This window comes from Zingiber officinale, chromosome 6B (genome assembly GCF_018446385.1).
Source record: "Zingiber officinale cultivar Zhangliang chromosome 6B, Zo_v1.1, whole genome shotgun sequence".
NCBI lineage: Eukaryota > Viridiplantae > Streptophyta > Magnoliopsida > Zingiberales > Zingiberaceae > Zingiber > Zingiber officinale.
Genome location: NC_055996.1, coordinates 28999914 through 29010580, shown reverse-complemented (window position 1 = coordinate 29010580; position 10667 = coordinate 28999914).

Sequence of the window (10667 nt, the reverse complement as noted above, 5' to 3'; positions counted from 1 at the left end):
AATTGATCCTAGGAATTATCAAGCATTGACTACATTCGTTGGGAGATGACCTGAGTCATCTCTATGCTACATTAGTGTAGAATGAATTCGGTTACTTAATTCTTTTGATACCCATTTCACGACAAAATTAGGGATTATCAAAATTAGCACCGTTGTCAGGGAATGTTAGCGGTGTTTGATACCTTATGATTGTTTCTTTTTCTTTTTACATAAAAATCTAGAAAAAAAATTTGTTTCAATTGCTTTAATGTTCATACATCCATGTGTTTGATCTTATGTGTTCTTGTGTCTTCTGATCTTATTTGCTAGTGTTTCAGTGTGAGAGCAAGAAATTTCTTTTACCATGGATCCATTTTATCAGTACTATCAGCCTCAGACTCGGTTCTATCAGCCTGAATATCAGTACTACCCACCTATGGAGCAGAAGAATAGGTACGAGGTTACACATAGTCAGTTTACTGAGTCCTATCCAACATATCAAAGCCTACAAGAAGTTTAGAATGATTGTATAGATATGCGGAAGAAGATTTGTGGTATTCAACAATTCAAGGAGGAGACATTGAGTGAATATTAAAAGATATTCAAGGAACTTTGCTCCAGTTGTCCTCAGCATCAGATCAGTGATCAGTTACTTATCCTACATTTTTATGATGGGTTATCACCGTTTGATTTGTACATGGTAGATAAAGCTAGTGGAGGGCCCTTGATTGACAAGACTTCTGATGAAGCTATGAAACTTTTGGAAACCATGGCTGCCAACCCTCAACAATTTAGAAATGGACAACCAGTTAACCTTAAGAGTTGATGAGACCATTTCTATGAATATTGAGGTGCTTGAGAAGAGGGATTGTAGTGTTTTTGACACACCTGATCTTGATTTTATTAATTCACAGGACTCCTCTAATATTTCTTGTTATGATTATGTAGTTGTAAGTATTTCTAGCTCTACTAATACTATTGTTGTAGATGTTGTTGATGATGTAGGTACTGATGTAGATGATGATATAAGTGTAGGGGATTGCACATTGGAAGAAATACCCCAAGAATCACCTTAACCAGATGTGGATGATGAGAGTGTAGGGACTTGTGCTATGGAGGCAAGGACCCAAGAATCACTACCTGTGGTTGTACATTCACCTAAGCCAGAACCAGAGCCTGAACTATTATTTGATGATGAGGAAGTCACATTCACCATTTCAGATCCTCCAGGTACCTCATGACAAGGTTAGTATTTCTTGTGATCCATTAGAAAATTTCATAGAGGTACCATTAATTGACTTTATTGGATGTGATACATTTCTTGACACATGCTTTATTAGGACTAATATTGTTACATCTTTTTCTTACCTTATATGCTTGCGAGGGATGTCTACCTTCCATCTTTATAGGCTACCGGAGTGGATGCTTAAATTAAACCATCTTTAATGGCCAGGACAAATTTTCAAAGAGCATATGGTGGAAGGAGAGGTTTTAACTTCAAAGCATAACATTCCACTCCCTAGGTGGATTTTACTTCTTAACCGACTTCAACCTCCGGGAAGAATTATTCCAATAGCGGCGTGGATGCTACTTCTAAATCGTTTGCAACCGCCCGGAATAAAGAGGAGTTCGTTCTTTGCTTTTCTTTTTTGCTTTATACTTTTCTTTAGTTTTATACTTTACATTTGCATTTTGCTTCCTTACTTTGCACTTTGTTTAGTCTATATAACATTTGATTTTGAATAAAATTCTCCATGAAATTGTTCTAGTAATACTTTTAAGATGGAAAAAGTTCTTTAAGTTTGACCGTCAATTTTTAGGTCACTTTACATGATTGAATACTTTACTTGCATGCTATTGGTTAGTGTGGTGATGGATTCTATATTGATTAATTGAGTTTGATTGCAAAAATTACCTAGAGAGGACTACCTAAAGCCTATACTCTATTATTATCTTTTTTGTGTGATATATGCACTCATGATAATTGAAACTCTAGAACTTGCTTTGCTTCTTTTTGAAATCACAATAACATTTGTATGCATGAACATGATAAAGGATATTTCTTTCCTATTCTTTGATTTCTATTCTCATTTTTTGATTTCTTTTCCTTCCAAATTCTAGTTGAAAAAAAATTCACGCAACATTGTTACTTTCCACCATATTTGCTTTGCCTTCATTCATTTGAGAGTTTGGTTGAATTCTTGATGAGTTAGATTGCCAAGATGGACAAATTTTAAGTGTGGGGGTCATGTTGCATAATTTGAGATTTTTGAAGATTTTGCAAGGATTCATGAGTATTGGTTCAATTTCTTTGCTATTGAATTGCTTAGTGGAATTTTGGAGCTGAAATTTGTTGTGCAATTTGATTTTCCTTTCTCTTGTTGAAGAAAGGAAACGATTTGAGATACTTTGTGATGAATGGACAGTGGAGAAATCTAGAAAATGATGATGAAAAAAATAACATTGATAAATTGATTGTGCCAATTTGGGAATTGTTTGTGCCAAGATATTGATTGAAGATTTAGATAGTGATTGAACTAATTCGGAGTGCCCATCTTGTAGTGTCATTTGATGTTTTCTCTTGTAGTGTCATTTGATGTTTTCTCTACTAAGAAAGAAAGGAAAAAAAATGAGAGAAAATCCACTAGAAGTACATTCAAGAAATCAACCCCATGAAATATGGAACTGCATCAAATTCAAATATGTTTTGTGCCAACTAATCATGTTGTTTCTGATTGGAAAATGAAATGAACTCAAATTCTATCAGTTCAATGCTAAATAAGATCTCTTTTCAAGCTAAATCCTTCAAGTCTTAACCTGAAATTTTCCTTGAACTAGAGTTCTGAAATTGAATCCCTTGGATCTGATTAATTGACTGAAGTGATGGAATTTTGAACTAATATGTAGGGAATTTAATGTGTTAAATTTGATATCTGATCATTGTATAATTGGTTAACTATTAAAGATTAGTATCTAAGTTGCAATTGTTTCAGTCCAAAACAAAAAAATCCTTGGACAAAGGGCTTGCTAAAAATGTAGAATTTGAGGTCTAGAAACTGTGAATGCAAAACTAGAAAAAAATTGAATTCTGAATTGTTATTGCTAGGCTACTTTTAGCTTGGTTTGGTTTCCTACCAATGCAATGAAATGTACTCCTCTAGCTGGTTGGAAATGATGGTCATATGCAGAGGAAGCAAGGAAACAAATTTAGAGTCATAGATTCCGAATTCTGAAATCAGATTCTGTTGTGTAACTCTGGGATTTGTGGAGCTGAGTTTACTTAAGTACAAGGGTTGAATGTAACTAACTATTGGGGAAATTGAACACTCACCTTCATTGAGTTCTATGCAAGTTCGAAGGATGATACAAGAGTTCAAACAGCTGTTTACCAGTCATAAAAAATTTAGAGACAGCTAATAAAACTTAAAGTGATGTATCAGTTTCAACATAATGTGCCAAGCTCTTGTTGCAAGTTTCCAATCATTAAAAAGTCTAAGTGAAGGATTTAAATTCTCAGTATTACTTTTGTTACTTCTTCTCAAGCCTGCTATTGTCAAGATCATGCAACTCCAGTGAGTTGATTTCTAAAACTGCAGTGTAGAAATTGCCAACTTACTTAGCTCCAAATCAATTCAATTGTTGAACCACTTGAGATGCAAATTGAATTTGAGGAGATTGCAAGAGGATAGAGGTCATTATTGAACCCAGTGTTGGTTGTATTTTGGAATATGAATTTATATATATAGAGAAATAATCGAGCTTGAAACTACTTGGAAATTGAATCTAATACACTGCTACTTGACTTGTATATACTGAATTCCAATCTGCACAGCTACATCCTAATTCACAACATTCGACAATCTGTTTTAGGTGTGAAACTAATGGGTCCAAGCATTAAGTAACCAAGGAATAGAAGAGGAGATGGAATTGATCAATAGGAAACTATCAGATTGAGCAACTCCATTGGCTTCAACTCATCAACTCCACTGCTGAAGACAATTGAATAGAGCTATAATTCTGAACTTTTAAACTGAGTTACTGAACTTGGAATGTTAGTTGAGTGCCTAATATATGTGATAATAGAACCTAATGAAGATTTACTTGAGAAACACTGAAACCATATGATGTTGCAAAGGAAACTGCACTATAGGAAACAAAGAAAGATAAAAATTGTTCAATGCCAAATTGGAAGCCTGTCTGCAGATTTTTGGAGAAGAAAAAACCATAACTATTAGGCAAAGAGAGAAGTTGATACAATGTAGTAATTGGGAAGGAAATTGGCATGCCACATTACTATGATCCACTTATTGGTAAAACAAGTTCAGCATGAGTTGCAAACTAACTCATCAAGTTATTCTTCCAATACTCTCACTCTTACATTGAATATCTTTCTCCTACTATTTTGTTTGCTTCACTCAATATCTTTTTGACTCCATTTAAATTCATAATTAATCCTTTTGATTCATGTGTGCTATATTTTATGGTGGTGGAGAAGTAGAAAATGAGCAAGCATATGGTAGTGAAGTGTTGTGAGTAACATTGAGTGAACTCCATTTATACATGTTTGAGTGTGAGAGTTAGAATAATTGAATACCTTGTGAGATTGCATCTTACTTAATTTTTCAATTGGATTGAAACCACCATACCTACTGATTATTGTTTGGATTGTATTCATGATTGTTTTAATCTTTAGATGATCATAGTTAAATTTCTTTTACTATCTTCTAGGTATTACTAGGGAATTATTATAGAGATGAATCTTAGTTGTTTCTCTATTTTGTTTGCTTGCCTGGGATGTGCAAGAATAAGTGTGGGGGAATTTGATAACCATGATTTTGTCACAATATTTTGATTCATAAATGCACGCTTTTATGAACTTCTCATTGGTTAAACTCATTTACATCACATTTCATGAATTGCATTTATTCTTGGACCTAATTACAAATTATCTTGTATCTGTGGTATTTGATGCTAATATTTGGATGTATTCTTTGTAGGCATCAAAGGGGTATTGACCCGATCAAATCAAATCAAATTTGGGCTCAAATCCGATCTTAAATGAAGAGATCAAGCTATGGAGTAATCTTGATCGTCCATCCAAGACTTGAGGAGATCTAAACCATTTATCATGATCCGGGCCATCCAATCTAAGGAGGAGTAAATCTGGACCTTTGATGAAGATCATCACCTTTGGATCAGATTTTGAGCAACTTCCACCATTGGATCGATCCTGAGAAATCTCAACCGTCCATTCAGATATCAGATCTGATTTAAAAGGGAGAAGCTACAATGCCATTTCCTTTTTCAATTGCTACAGTTTGCGTCAAGAAACAGAGGAGCGCAAGCTCGCTCCGATGATCTTCTTCCTCAATCCATTCCATCGCCGACGGTCAAGAGAGGTCAAGGGTGTCCCTTCCTCCGGTCATCAGCCATCTTCCAGCCGGCGATGCCATCTCAACTATCTGAACACCAATTCTGCCATGACTTCGTGCGAGGAAGAAGAAGCAAAGAAGGTGGGGGAATTTGGTGGTTTCAGCCGATTCACTCTCCTTCCGGCCGGCGATCTTCCTTTCTTGAAGCTCCGCACCCATCTGAACCATCAGAAGTGTTTGCCTCTAACCCCTCCGATTTCTGCATCAATTTCTAGCTTTAGCTGCATTTCATCTGATTTGATCGGTTATTCATCACCTGTGTACTTCAGACATCTTCGTCCAATCCAATCTGAGTAGATCTCCTGCCATGTGACGAATGGTTGGCTTGATCCCTTATGCATCTGATCTTTATAATTCAATTTGTTCTTGCCTTATTCTTGCTTACTTTTCATTTTGTTAGCATTGTTTAATTTGAGAAGCATTAGTTAGTTTCATTAGTTCAATTGTGGAAGGAGTTCAGTTTGATTCTATTACATAATCTTGACTCATGTTTTACATGATTCTGTTCACTTTGCTTAATCATGCTTTGATCTTGTTTGTGTTTGATTGTTGTACATGTTTGCCATTTGTTTAGAATGCAAGTAGAGTAGGTCAGATCAGTTTCCATTAAGTGCTCAAGTTTCATTAATTGCTTTGCTCTTCTTCAATTCATTCCATCAATAGTTTAGATTAGTTAGGTTGTCTTTATTACATGCCTTTTAGCGTTTATAGTTTAAAACCCAAAACCCCATGTTCTAATAAATTGATCCTAGGAGTTATCAAGCATTGACTACATTCATTGGGAGACGACCTGAGTCATCTCTATGCTACATTAGTGTAGAATGAATTCGGTTACTTAATTCTTTTGATACCCATTTCACGATAAAATTAGGGATTATCACCGACCGATGGTGATTCCAATTGGGCCAGGAAGTCTCACACCCACCAACTGGAGATTCATGTAGTCGGGTGTAGTTAAGAGAAAGAATAAGATCCTGTGATCAGTTTGGTCCCAAAGACTTAGAGGAGGTGGAGATATCTCATGATAACACTTTAATTATTAAGGTTGTTATGACCAATTATAACATACACACACTTTTGTTGATATAGGAAGCTTTGTAAATATCATCTTCAAGAAGACATTTAAACAATTACAAATAGATAAAAGAGAGCTCCAGCCAATGATGATGCCACTGTATAGATTCACTAGCAATGAAGTGCAGCCAATTGGACAAATCCAATTGTCTATCTCTCTGAGGGAGGAGCCCCTAATGAGGACCCGTCGGTCAAACTTCATTGTGATAGACGCGCCTTCAACTTACAATGCAATTTTGGGCCAACCGACATTGAACGAGTTCAGAGCTGTCATCTCTATATTCTACTAGAAGATTAAATTCCTGGTTGATGACTCAGTCGGCGAGGTAAAAGGAGATGGTGGCACATAAGTGCTATGTGGAGGTGGTGAAGACCGAAGCTCGTGCCACTCGAAAAACTCAGCAAGTGGAAGTTAATGTCATTCAAGAAGCTCCCCTAACTTTGCTTTATGAAGAAAATGAGGAAGTGTAAATTCATCCCAACTGACCGAAGACCATCACTCAAGTAGCAATTGATCTGAGCTCGGAGCACAAATTGAGTCGATCGCCTATTTAATACACAATAATGATGTCTTCACCTGGATGCCTTAGGAACTCACAGGTATCTCTCCAGTTAAACAGAGAAAGTGAGATTTCTGAGCCGAGTGGAATCAAATCATCCGAGCAAAGGTGGACAAGCTACTTAATGAGTTAGGCATATCTGGGAAGTATAATTCACGAGCTGGCTAGCAGATGTGGTGCTAGTGTCTAAGCTCAGGAACAACTGGTGAGTTTGTAAGAATTTCCAAGATCTAAACAAGGAGTGCCCAAAAGATTACTACCCTCTGCCATGCATTGACCAAGTGGTAGACTCAACTACCGGGTGTGAGTTGATATGCATGTTAAATGCATATCAGGGCTACCATAAGGTCCCTCTGGTCAAAGAAGACTAAGAAAAGGTTAACTTTATCGCTGATGAAGGAACTTACTATTATAATGTTATGCCATTAGAACTAAAGAATATAGGAGCAACATACCAACGACTTATGAACAAAGTATTCCGAAGGTAGATTGGTAGAAACATAGAGGTATATATGGATGATATACTAATCAAGTCCCTCCGAGCTACCGATCCATGCACAGACATAAAGGAGACATGTTGATATAGAAGTATAGACTCAAGCTAAATCCTAATAAATGCTTATTCAGGGCCAAGAGTGGATGCTTCCTTAGTTACATCATGACAGAGTAGAGAATGGAAGCCAATCCAAGAAAGATGAAAGCTCTCCAAGACATGGCCCCACCGTGCAATTTGACGGAAGCACAATACCTGACAGGATGAATCAAGGCTTTATCTTGATTCATCTCAAAGTTGTCATATCAGAGTTTACCATTATTTAAAATACTTCATCGATCCACCAAATTCAAGTGGGATATCGAGTGTGATAAGGCAATGGAGGAGCTTAAAAATTATTTATCTGCTTTACCTGTACTTGCAAAACCCATAGCCGGTAAGTCTCTCTAGGTATACCTATCCGCCACCAAAAGTGTCATCAGGTTAGTGTTGGTGCATTAGGATGGGAAGGAGTAACAACCTACATATTTTTTAAGTTATTTATTAAAAGAGGCTGAATGTTGCTACATTGTTCTCGAGAAGTTGGCATATGGGTTGGTCTTAACCGCTCAGAGGTTATGACCTTACTTTCTTTCTCATCCCATAATTACATTGACTAACAACACCTTAGGCTGAGTGCTCATCAACCCATAGGCTTCAAGAAGATTAATCAAGTGGTCAATGGAACTAAGTGAATACGACATACAATACCAACCTCGATCGACCATTAAAGCTCAAGCCTTAGCCAATTTTGTAACGGAGATACAAAGCTCCAAACCAAAAGAAACAAAGAGAATTTATATGGACAGATCATCCACTCAGTAGGACAGTGGAGTCAGGATCCTTATGGTATCCCCGTGTGAAGATAGAATGCAATTGTCCCTTCTGTTAGAGTATCAAGTCACCAACAATGAAGCAGAGTTTGAGGCATTAATAGCCAGTCTACAGGCGGCGAAGATTGTGGGGGCTTCCCAAGTTCTGATCTACTCAGACTCCTAGTTAGTAGCTCAACAATTGACAAATAATTTTGAAATAAACAATGATTGGTTAAGATTATATACAGAAGCATTCGAGAAGTTAAAGGCAGGATTTCAGGAGGTGGTGCTACAAAAAATTCCACGATTGAAGAATCAGTGTATGCAGACGAGTTTGTCAAGTTGGCTAGCTATTTAAGACCATGGACGGATAAGTTGGTCTAGCAAACATTATTGATAACTCACATTGATAGAAAAGATAAAGTAGAGATACAAAGTGATTGGCGGGCACCTCTAATTTCGTTCCTCCAACAAGGATGTTTATTGCTCGATCGGGAGCAAGCACATATGATAAAGAAGAGGGATGGTATGTTCACATTGATTGGTGATCATTTATACAAGAGGGATTTTTCTCACCCTCTACTCAAGTGAGTCGGATTAGACGATATGCAATACATTCTACAAGAAGTGTATCAAAATTCATATGGAAGCCATTTGGGTCGTTGGTCACTCGCTCAGAAGATTATACTAGACAGGTATTTTTGGTCCACTCTGTAGGCAGACTCGGCTAGGCTAGTAGCAACTTGTTTATCATGTAAAAATACCAAAACATTCCACATCGACCCATGAAACTATTGAATACCTCAGTAGTCTCCTACCCTTTCGACCAATGGGGTATAGATATTGTAGGGTCTTTTCCGATGGCATCCGGTCAGAGAAAATTTCTCCTAATAGCTATGAATTATTTTTCTAAGTGGCTAGAAGCCGAAGCGCTGGCCAAAATAACTGAACGAATGGTCATCAAGTTCCTATGGCAAAATATTGTGTGCCAGTTCAGTATTTCTTATAAGCTTGTCTTGGATAATGAAAGGCAGTTCCAAGGATGAAAGATTTAGGAATGGTGCTCAAGTTATGGCATTCTGCAAGCCTTTACTTCTATGACTTATCTTCAAATCAACGTCTAGGCGAAAGTCACCAACAGGAAAATTATCAAAGGACTCAAAACTAGGCTTGATCATCTTGCAGGAAGCTGGGTTGATGAATTGGCCACTGTGTTGTGAGCTTATCGCACTATGCCCCTAGAGTCCACGAGCATAACCCATTTTTATCATGTGTACAGTGGAGAAGTAGTTGTACTGGTGGAAGCTAGCATAGAGTCTGATCGGAAGTAATTATATAATGAGGATAATTCCCGTTGGTGCCTTATAGAGTTTGATCTTATAGACAAAAGCAGAGATAAAGTTGTCCCTCGGCTGATGGCGTATTGACAAGGAATGAAGCAAAACTACAATAGAAAAGTCATTCCTAGATTTTTTCAGGTCGATGATTTGGTCTAGAAGCGGATCAAGCCGGTTGGTGATGTTAGTAAATTGGAGCCACAATGGGGCGGACCATATAGATTGGTGCAAAAGCTCACCTCGGGCTCCTATTATCTTCAAGATTAGGAAGGAAAAACTTAGACAGACCATGGAGTGTGAATCATCTATAGCCCTATCGGGCCTGAAAGTATGTCTATAATAAATTGGTGTATTTTGTTGAAAATTCACGCTCAATGAATGTAGGCAAACTCAACTCAAGAAGTCTATGTCCCAGACTCTTGCACTATTCGACTGAGTTATAAGTCAACTTACTCTCATGACCATGTCCTAGACTCTGGCACCATTCAGTTGAGTTATAAGTGAGCTTTCTCTCATGATCAAATCTCAAATTCTCATGTCGTTTGACCAAGTTATAAGCTTGTCCTCATGACCAAGTCCCAAACACTCGTGTTATTCCACTGAGTTATAAGTGAGCTTGCTCTTACAACTAAGTCCTAGACTCTCAGACCATTCGACGGAGTTATAAGTGAGCTTGCTCTCACATCTAAGTTATAAGTATCCTCGTGCCTTCTAACAATCAAGTTTCCTGTCCAAAACTTCTCTATCAATCAAGATAATACTTACATAAGTATCAAGGAAAAAGGCACAACACATTACTAAGTAAAAAACTTCAAAGGCAAAAGAGACAAAGGAAATATATATACATTATAAAAGCATAAGTCTTGGAGACCTTATAAGGCCAGGAGGGTAAAACCTGTTGGAGTGTATACTTAAAAGTTTAGCTTTTGTACACATTT